This window comes from Passer domesticus, chromosome 12, assembly GCF_036417665.1.
Source record: "Passer domesticus isolate bPasDom1 chromosome 12, bPasDom1.hap1, whole genome shotgun sequence".
Taxonomy (NCBI): domain Eukaryota; kingdom Metazoa; phylum Chordata; class Aves; order Passeriformes; family Passeridae; genus Passer; species Passer domesticus.
The window spans coordinates 17,842,798-17,853,297 of record NC_087485.1 but is presented as its reverse complement, the minus strand read 5'-3'; the positions used below and the strand labels follow the sequence as shown (position 1 = coordinate 17,853,297).

The following is a 10,500-nucleotide window of genomic DNA, read 5'->3' as shown; positions in this document are numbered from 1 at the left end:
AAATCCATCCTCCCCCACTGAAAATGGGCAAAGCTCGATGTGCTCACGAGCAGGAACACGACAGAAGTTAACTGGGAACTTCATGAAGAGAATCGCAAACAGTGCAAGGGACAGGTACCCCTGCCCAGGCTGCCCTAAACAGCTGCAGTGAGCCAGCTGCACCTCACGTTTGCTGAACTCTTCCTTGTTTTCCTATCTGCAGATGCTCACATACTGCCCCTGAGAACCACTACCAGTGCTTTAGGCCTTTTATTTCAGCAATATCAAGTGTGGCTGTAGCCGTGCGTCAGGTTGAGATCCTTACCCTCGCTGAGCTACAGACCTGTGCTTTACCTTTTCTTTATCAATTCCTTCGTTGGAATTATTATAATTGTAATTTGCATTTGCCTATCACTCTGGCTCCTTAATGAATGCCTAATGGATGATTGGCCTGAGGATCAATAATAGTATGTCGGGTGTACCTGGAATGAGAGAAATGGATGTCATAATAAATACTTCTAGTGTGCTAGAGACACAGAAATAATAAGTGTGTCAGTCCAAAGTTTACCTGTGGGTGAGAAGGCCCCGCACTCAGCACAGCAGTGAGCTGCCTGTTCTACAGATACGTGTCTATGCAATTTTAAATAGCACAATGAATCACACATTATTTTCACAACTAAATTCTTTGTAATCTAACCAGACAATTCCTAAACCTTTAATGGACCCATGATTGTAAAATCATTTCATCTGGGTTTTTGAGCAGTAATCCTCAAATTATGGGTCTGTAAAAGCAATAATGGAATGTTTCATAGAAGAATTTTTCCTTGGTGAGTCTATTATTGTAATTTGAAAAACATATACAGTCACTTCTACATTCTGCATTAACCCTTTTTATGAAAATTGTGAGTAAATTATATCTCTCATTTCCATTAAATAACACCCTTGCATCTCACCAAAAGAGTACATTGTATAGCATTGAAAGCAAAAGGTGGATGCAGACTCCTTTTTTCACAGATTGTGTCCATGCCACCAACTTGTTAAGATAAAATCCACTCAGTTTGGAGTTATACTTTGATGTTCACATAGGACTAATTTAAAATGTTGACACCTGATTTTTAGTCACACACTTTGTGTGTTCACATAAATCTATGTAAATTTCAGAAAACTATATATGAAGGTACATATGTGTATACTCCAGCATCTGCTGGCCTAGGGGAATTAATTATCACATCACAACATCCACCTTGAAAACACAACCAGCAGAGCCCATCATAGGTGCTCTACTTTAGGGCAATTTGCAAATTATTTTAAAATCACTTTAAAAGAGTTGTGCCAAACTGAATCATTGCTCAAGCCAAGTGTCAAGCCTTCACATCCCATTTCAAAACATGATACAGAGATGGCTCTAGGAGTAGATGTTATACATTATGTATGCTGGAGCATCATTTAATGCTTTTGACAGAACTGGATCACAAAAAATCATGTAACACCACCAAAATAAAGTTTTGATAAAGGTTTACTGAGCATAATCAAAATATATTACAATTTTTTTAAATATGCAGTAGAAAAATGAAGACATAGAATGATACAAAGATTATGGACTCCATCAATATTAGTACTAAAACCATTACAATAACTTGGAACCTTAGCCTGTCCATGTGTGTAATTCCTATCTTACTCTCATTACATGCCATTTGTTTACTTTATTCACATCAGTTCCCCTTGTCTCTAGTTTTTGTAACTAATAAAAGCTTATGCTTCTTTTACAAGCGTCTCTGTCTATGGATTCATTTGGTTGAGATTTCTTTAAACTACAAGTAATTGATATGCATTTATCTCCTTTCCAGCACATATCAGTTTCATTGCATGTACAGATTTGTGCAGGTCAGCAAGACTGTGATCCCATGGAATCATCACTGTTCTCTTTTGACAGCTGGCATTAAAGAAAGGTTGAGTAGGAAACATTAGGTGTGGTAAGACATTATTTGTCTCAGGCTCCCACTGTTCATCTCTGGTTTTATTGCATCACTGCACAGCACTATCTAGCTGCATTTAATAAGGTTTACATTTAGTGACAACTACACTCTCCCTGGAAGAGAAGAAAATTCTCAAGGGTACTTTGCTGCACCAACTTTAACACTATTTCTGCCTTGATCCATTATAGATCATTACTAAACTTCACAGTGATCTATTTTCCTTCCTCTTCTTCAGGAATTTGTTATTCATGAATTCTGTGTAGAGTTGAAAAAACCCTGTTATAATTCACATCCATTTTATAAAATGTGATAGGAATACATAGGAGCAATTTGGTATCACAGAAAGGCAAATACAAGCTGTTTGATGGAGAAATACTGTAAGAACATCACCAATGTCTAGGCCTTTTCCAAAGAGAGTGCAAAGCTGTGATATTCCTCTATGACACTCTGAGCATTCTATGAACTCCCGAGTTTGTCAAGCAGACCAGATTATGAGCAGCAATTACATTAGGGTAATTGCTTGAAAAAACAAAATAAAATTATTCTCTCTTGAAAGGGTTCAGTTGTCTCTGTAACTACTATCAAGGCAGCATTAATTGCACATTAGGTTTTTTTTTATACTCGTAACTTAGCTCTCTTAACAAAACTGAAGGTCCACACAACCTCTCCATTAATTAAATTATGTCTCATTTGTGTTTAATTGCGTTACTAAGATCAGATTTTTGAAACATGCAGCATAATTACAGAGGAGGATTAGAATTGTCTGCGTTTCAAATACTTACAGAAATAATTGGAGGGAGTTTATCAAGGTTCCTTAACACATTTTTTACGCTGCACTTTATCAATGAGCTGCACTGGACAACAAGCCATTCCAGACACCTGAAAGAAAAAGCCAGGCCACAACCAGCACTGTTTTATTTCTCTCTTCTTTGTGGCTTTAAATATTTCAGGGTGATTGGGTTTTTAAAGTATAATCTCAAGTTGCTGCTTCATGTCAGGAATTGTGTCGGCTGTTCCAGGAGGCTGCCGTCCATCCCAGCCCAACGCACCCCCTCATTCCCTGCAGCACTCAGCTCTGTGCCCTGCAGTCCCCTGAGCTCCTGCCCAGTGCCACTGCACAGCTCTGGCACTCTGCAGCTCTCACAAGGACTGCAGGGAGTTCCTACACGTGGATTTCATGTGTGAAAGGCTACTTGAACATCCCACCTCATCTCCTACCTCCCTGTGACTTTATCTTTTCATAACTGGATCTGGATTGATTTAAACTGTGGTGATGCTGGGGTTTATTATCTACTCAGTAGAAAAGCACTGCAAGACAATAGTGAGACCCCAGATCTACTAAAGATGCTAAACTGATTTCTCTCTACTGCCAGTTCCTTCATATCTACTGATGAGAGAGTTTGGATGATTTAGTTTAGTTTATGATAAATCCTTCTGTGCTTTGGTTATATTAGGGGCTTACTCTCTCTGGTAACTGGAGTCTTAAAGGATTTACTATTTTCCTTTACATACAAAATGCTTGGTAAATGAGGGCTAAAGTAATTCAAAAAGTCTCTTCTGCTTGTAAATGATAGAAGAGCAATACCAAAGTAAGGCTGAATCACATTTTAGGTGAATTAATGTGTTTTCAGATTCCCCTTCACCTACAAAGATTCACAGAAATAACAAGCTCAGCGGGGCCTGAGGTTGTCTTTATTACTTTACTTCTTTTCTACAAAGGAAATGGAACAAACTATCAATACATTCTTAGCCAACATATACTAGGTGCATGAGTTACTAGACTTATTTTAGAATTTAAGTAGGAGATCAAACAGATTGGAATTAGAAGCATGAAAGCTCCTCTAACTCACAGAATGAATGCACATTAAAGCTATCTCCTAGGGAGAGAACAAATATCTTTGCTCAGAATAAATATTGTTATCAGAACAGATGAAAATAGCCACCTGAGGTTGCTCTGCAATGTGCTCCCAGCCTCCAGTGCTGTTAAAATGAAAGAAAAAAAATTAGAAATTAATTAAAGTGTTACATACAATCAAGCTTATCTAAAATGGAGCGTGCTCTGAAAAGCAAAACATATAATTAGGACTGAACAGACACTTCAAATCAGTTCAGTGACTGGTTTTTGTACTGTGGAGAAGGGTTGTAAAGCACTGCAGTGCAGATGCAGAGGCTGCAGAGCAGCTCCCCTGCCACACCACCCTGTAGTGTTCCCCTACCAGCCCAGAAAATGCTCTCGGGTGTAATGGCAACCATTAGCTGGGAACACCAGTAATTTTTAGACCTGTCTTCCATCCATTCTTACAACTGGGAAACTTGTGCAAGGACTTATAAGTTAGCCAGAGCACACTGTTCAGCAAGCTGCTGTCTGAGGAGAGGTGCAGCGAGTAACTCAGAGCTGCTGCTCTGCCCTTTCACCATGAAGCTCAGGGTTAAAAACCACAGCAATACTGACAGAACAGTTCTGAACCAGACTACAAGCACTGCAGCAATTCCACTGTAAACTGAATAACAGCTGCAGTCTATACTGCACTTATTACAGACTGCCATTTTATTTGCACCCAATTTCCAGTTGAACAGGAAAAGCACACTAGGGAATAAGGATAACCAGGCTTCTGCTGTTTCATTGACAAATATTTTCCTTTTTTTCCCTACTACTTGTGTTACCAATAAGTAAAATTTAGCATCTCTGGCTAGTCTTCATTAAAATTTGGCCCAGATACTTCCTTAAAGGGTTTATTTATCCTAGAAAATGCAATTTGTGTTTCACCTGTCTCAGGGGTTGTCACTAAGACTGATGTATGGCTCTGTTTCCCTTATTGTCTACTATAGTTACATTTTTAAAGTTCCAACGGTGTGTTTTCAAGTACAGATTTCTCTTACACCCATTCTGTATGAAGTGTGCACTTCTTATTCACTGCAATACCCCACACAGTTTTAAAAGTCCTAATGATTTTGAAGTATGAAAGTATCCTTGAAATCAACTAGAGTAATTATTACTGAGAACTCTAAATTTTCTTCTCGATCTTCTCAATACATATTCATAGCACAGTGGTTTTGGTGTTCATAAAAGAGCAAATTACATCTTATTTCCTAAAGCTCTTCTTAACATGAGTGGACTGATAACACAGCAAGAATTTGGAGCTGTGCCTCAGTGAAACTGTTACACAGAGAGAGTGAAAAGGGATATAAATGGAAATATTAGGCAATAAATAGGAAATAAAAGGAAATACAATGTATTAGTGTATCAGGACAATCATCTCTTTAGCTAATTTCGCTGAAAGATAAAATAAGTTTAAAGCACTAGGAAGGAAGAAATGCCAACCTGTGTCTGATCTTTACACAGGCAGTGAGCCAGCACCTGCCAAGGAGAGGACACAGAACATGTCAAGTCCATCACTACTAAGTCATGAGGTGGATTTCCATGACACAAAATGCTCTGCTCTCTTTGGTTTGTCCACTGCATCAACAAACACTGTCTGTCTGGATGCTCAGTGATCCTGCCAGCTATTGACAGTAACAGCTAGAGTAGTAAAAAAGTGGTAGCATGTCACCAAGGATGGTGGGCTCACAGCTAGGGATGGGAAATTATCCCCTCCCTGAAGGTGTAATGTTTTCATCTCTGTTCCATGCTGCCTAGGCTGTTTTTATTACTGCACATTGTACAAAATTTCTGAAAAGTAAAATCTATCTGAAGCATACAAGTGAAGTCTGATTAATATAAAACCCAGTAATGTTTTCACAAATCAGCATGCTAATTCAGACCACACTACAGAGAGGAGAAAAAAAAAAAGGGATAATCATAAACCATGGAACAAAACTACTGTCAGAGATTTGAAGAATAATCAAAGCTGGTTTAACATTCAATGAAGTTTAAAACCATGGAAAGTCAGATTTTCTTGTGCATAAAGAAAACCCTGTAATCCAATCTATCCTTTAACTATGACACAGTCTGTGCAGCAGAGCTGTGGATCCTGGTTGTATGTTCCAACCAAAGCATGAAAATAAAAGGAGAGCCTGTGATAAATGGGTTGAAGAATGAGAAGGGAAAATCATTTCAACAGCTGAACAATGAGTGAACAAGACTGGCAGCCCTGTGGATTCATACACACATAGGCTGTCAGTATGCCTAGAGAGAAGGAAAGAAAAAAAAAAGGCAATGAGTATGAGGATAATCAGTGATTTAGATGATCAAAACTTTTAAGAGAGCACTGGTACTAGTTTTAAACATACCTATTGTCAGGCTACAACATCATCTGTAAACCCGATGCCTGAGGCAGTGAGATACTTGTCAAAAACTGGAAGACAGAATCGAGAACAATTCTGCCTGTGCACTTCCATGTTTGTGAAGGTTGAGTCATCTGAGATCCCCTTTCATACACATCAGCCTCTCCCAGGGGATGAGTGGTGCTCCCTGAGCTGGCATTCATTCATTTATCCCCGAGGGCAGCAGGGCCACGGCTGCATGCAGAACTCCCCAAGAGGGCATCCCCTCCCCAGTATCCATGTAGCTGTCAAACATTCCAGCTATTTCCTCAGCTGAAAATAAAGGTGCCAGATAGGGCAGCCAACTAAATTAATGAAAAATATTATTTCATAAAAATTAGGACATAAAATCAAAGAAAACTGCAGTAAAACTGCTTAGGATAGTATCCACAAGTGCCTGTGGTGGCAGATGAACAGGAATGTTGCAAAAGGGTACCTATTTAAAATCAGAATAACCTGAAGGTAACTACAACTTTTCTAAATAAATAATTTCTGTGCAGAGTCCTCGCTCTGGGAAATCTCAGAACCAATTATATTTCAGAAGGCATAGAGGAGAATCCTGCAGCAGGCAACAATAACAAAATCAATCTATACAGACATTGCTCTATGTGTTGCCCAATATTTATATATTACATATTTATGAATTCTTTTAAACAGGAAGCAATCAAGCTGATAGAAGCACTGGTGTCACAAATCCTAAATTAAACAGAAAAGTTCTTTGATCTTGGACAGATTTGAGAGGACTCCAGGGTAACACAGTATACACAGCACAGAAAATCCCATGATCCCCAGACTGGTGTACACATCTCCAGTGATCAGTGTTCAAATACCCTTCATTAGGGCACTTCTTCCCATGGCAGCATAGTGATTGCTCTGTCCATGTCAGGGGAGGTGCTGGAAAGATTAAACCAGTTTTAAAACCTATTTGAGTAGAATACTGAAGTATTCATTTATATTTAAATTTGTAATCACATTGTCAGACTCACAGACTTTTGAGATGTTTGTAGATGTTTCAGTTACTATCTCACACAACCAGTTGTTCTGGGAGTTAATTGTAATTAGCTTTTATGAATCTATCATTATGCACAGACCCTCTTGGAACAAATGAACAAAAATATGTGTAAGCATTTGTTTTGTTGACTACCAAAAATATGGCAGCTCACATATAATTGTCATGTAACTTAGGAAAACCTACTCCTTTTAAACTATTCCTTTACTATAGTAATTTGCCAGCTTTAATAAATTACAGTAATTACAACAATTGTTGTTTTTTAATCTTACTTATTCCATGCTCTTCTGCTCTAACTACGAGAAAATAATAGTAGTTATGTCCAGGAAAATGGCATTGTACTAGCTTGAACAAGATAGTGATTCAAAGAGATAATATTTAATACCATTATTTCATTAGCCAGCATGGCACTGATCCTTTTCCACTGACACAGGTGCAGCGATCACAAACACAACTCTTCTTGGCTCCCCTGCTGTAAAGAACTGGTGTATAGTGATGAGTTAATTTGTTCTCAATCCTACGTTTGCTGAACTTAATGGCAAAGCAGTGTCCATTGATTACAGTGACACAGAAGGAAAAATCACAAAGCTTCCTACTTCTCAAAAGCAAGCCACACTAGCAAATATTTAAATGTCAATTAACATCAAGCAATTTTAAATATTTCATCCTCTGTCTATACATCTACTAAAAGTACACTAATCCCATTTGGAAACACAAATATTCATTGTAGTGCCCACATTTAGCTGGCACCAGTCTCACTGTTTTTGCTGGTAATTTACTTGATGCATCCCAGCACAGGGCTCAGATTTCTGCAAAGCCTCTCAAGGGCACAAAAAGTTAACACAAAACCCATCAGTGATACATAAATCTTGATCTGCAAGCAATCACCATCTTAATATTCCCACAATGTAACTTTGTTCAGAAATATTTGTATTTACTGTGTAACATATGCTCATCTTCCTTATGGGCAATTTTCACTCCCAAGGTCATTACTAATATTCCTCCTGAAGTTCTTCACAGGGAAGAGCAGATGCAGAGCAAATATGTGGATCAATTTCAAACTGTACAGACCCAACCAAGAGCTCTGCAGCCACATTAGCTGTGATCACTGCCAGGCAGGCCTAAAAGCAGTCATGCCAAGGCAGCCCCAAATCTATTTTTGTGCTCTCCTAAGGGCCCCACATTTAGAGCTGCTGAAACACAGAAACCAGCAGCAGCTGCATAATCAGTTTATGTGAAAACATTTGGAAACTATTAAGTCAGAGATTCAACAAGATAACATCAAAAAGTGACTAAATCCTGCTTTTACAGTCATGTGACACTGAATTTGGACCACAATACCTAAACAACAGTGTTACGGGTCCAAGTGATGCCTTAGGTTTTAGCACCTTTTTTGAGAGATGTGCCATCTCAGCCTTAGGCCCTAATAATTCCAAATTTGTGTTTGCAATTCATTCATTCTCCCTTAATCTTCTGGGTTTGTTTCCACAGACCACAGCCTGAGAGAATGCCAGAAGAGATGACAATTGACATCACAGGAATCAATGTTAAGGAGTACATGAGGTTCACCCAGTTCTCAGAAGGGCAGCAGGCTCTGGCCAGGGCCACCAAGGCAGTTGATTCATTTTGACCAGGTGTCCCAAGTTAGCTGTGACCCAATGCTTTAGTTTGCAAAGACAGTAGTCAAAGAACTGCAGACAGACACCTGCATATCTTTGCAGCTGGTTAGAGTTGAGAACTCTTGAGGGCTTTTATTCATTCCATATGCAAACTTTAGGACTCAGCCAGTATAGATAACATGGAATAAGGATTGGGTATAGTTTGCTTGAAGAGTAGAGAAATAATAGGATATTGGTACCCTGACCAATATCCTATTGGTCAGGATCAATACATATTTATTACATAAAGATAACTCAAACTACCTTGAGAAGCACATAATAAAAGAACATAACCCATAAGAAGGGAAAAAAAAAAGTGATTCTGTTCTGCCTGAAAATGACATGCAAAATAAAGTGTTAATTAAAAAAAATTAAGTCTAGTACTGAAAAAATAGCCAATCAGGGCCGGCCAAACAGACCTGAGTTAGCATATTATTTGACAATTTTTGTTACTGAAAGTAAGTATTTATTTTAATAGAGAAGCACTATATATAATATAATTAATCAGAAATAAACATGCAGAGGTTTATAGTTTATATCAGTAATTGTTTTAAATATTAAGCCATACTTATAGTAATTAGAGACACTATAATAAATTATTTCTGAGCTATGACCCTCTAGCATGTTCATTCAGCAAGATATGTCAAATGAAATAATATGTATAAATGGTCATATTATTTGCTCTTATGATAGTTATAACTCTTACGATATTTTTAACTATTATTTTATCACTGGACAAAAAGAAAGATTTCTGGTGGATATAGTATACGTACTAAAAACCACATTTGTTTCAAAAAACATCTACAGACAATACCTGGTCAACGCTTGTATAATTTTTAAAACACTGTAATTCAGACAATCTAAAAATATTTCTCATGTTAAAGTATTAACAAGGGGTTTTTCAGAAAAAGCCATCACTCAACAGTTTCCATAGACAACAAACAGCTAATTACAGGGACTAATTGTGTTTAGTCATTTGTAAGTAAAGAATAACCATAACTACTACAGGAGATAAGGACAGACCTTGTTGTTTTGATGGCATTGCACAGTTAACAGCACAGGAAAGAATCTACCCACACAGCTTGAATTGATTAATCCTTTCCTCCCTTCATTATGAATCAGATTCTTTATTGCCTATTTATTGAATGAAAACCTCACTACAGCCAGTCAGTGGGAGTTCTGCCATCGACGTCAAGTGAGGTCACTGCTTCATTACCTCTCCAAATAATATTAAAAATAACCTTGTGTATTTAAACCTTAATCATAGCTTAACTACAGTTTTCTGAAAGAAAGAAGAATCCTGTTGCAAAACCACAAAAGACAGATGCTTCCCCCTGGTGTCATCTTTCAAATGATGTTAAAGAGAGAAGCTGCTGGCTTTCTGATAGTTGCTGAATGCATGGAAACATGCCTGCCTCACAGGATGTGAAACAGAGCTTCCCACAACCCCTCACACATGTATGCCCATGCAATCTCTGCAATCTCACATCTCCAGGATCAGAAAAAAGCCCTAATTTTCAGCAGTTGTGCTGCAGGTTCCACAAGCCTGTCTGAACCTCTTGACCTTTATCATAATGAAAGAGATGTACAGAGACTGCAGAGAGACCACAGCCAT

At 38.1% G+C, this 10,500-nt stretch overlaps 1 long non-coding RNA gene across 1 annotated transcript; it reads right to left on the bottom strand.

The window, feature by feature from the left end:
* Positions 1 to 6,928: 6,928 nt before the first annotated feature.
* LOC135279469 (uncharacterized) lies at positions 6,929 to 9,037 on the bottom strand. The gene is made up of 3 exons (XR_010346695.1): positions 8,166 to 9,037; positions 7,613 to 7,709; positions 6,929 to 7,112 (listed from the first exon to the last, which is right to left on the bottom strand). It is a non-coding gene; the product is annotated as an uncharacterized LOC135279469 (long non-coding RNA).
* Positions 9,038 to 10,500: the final 1,463 nt, after the last annotated feature.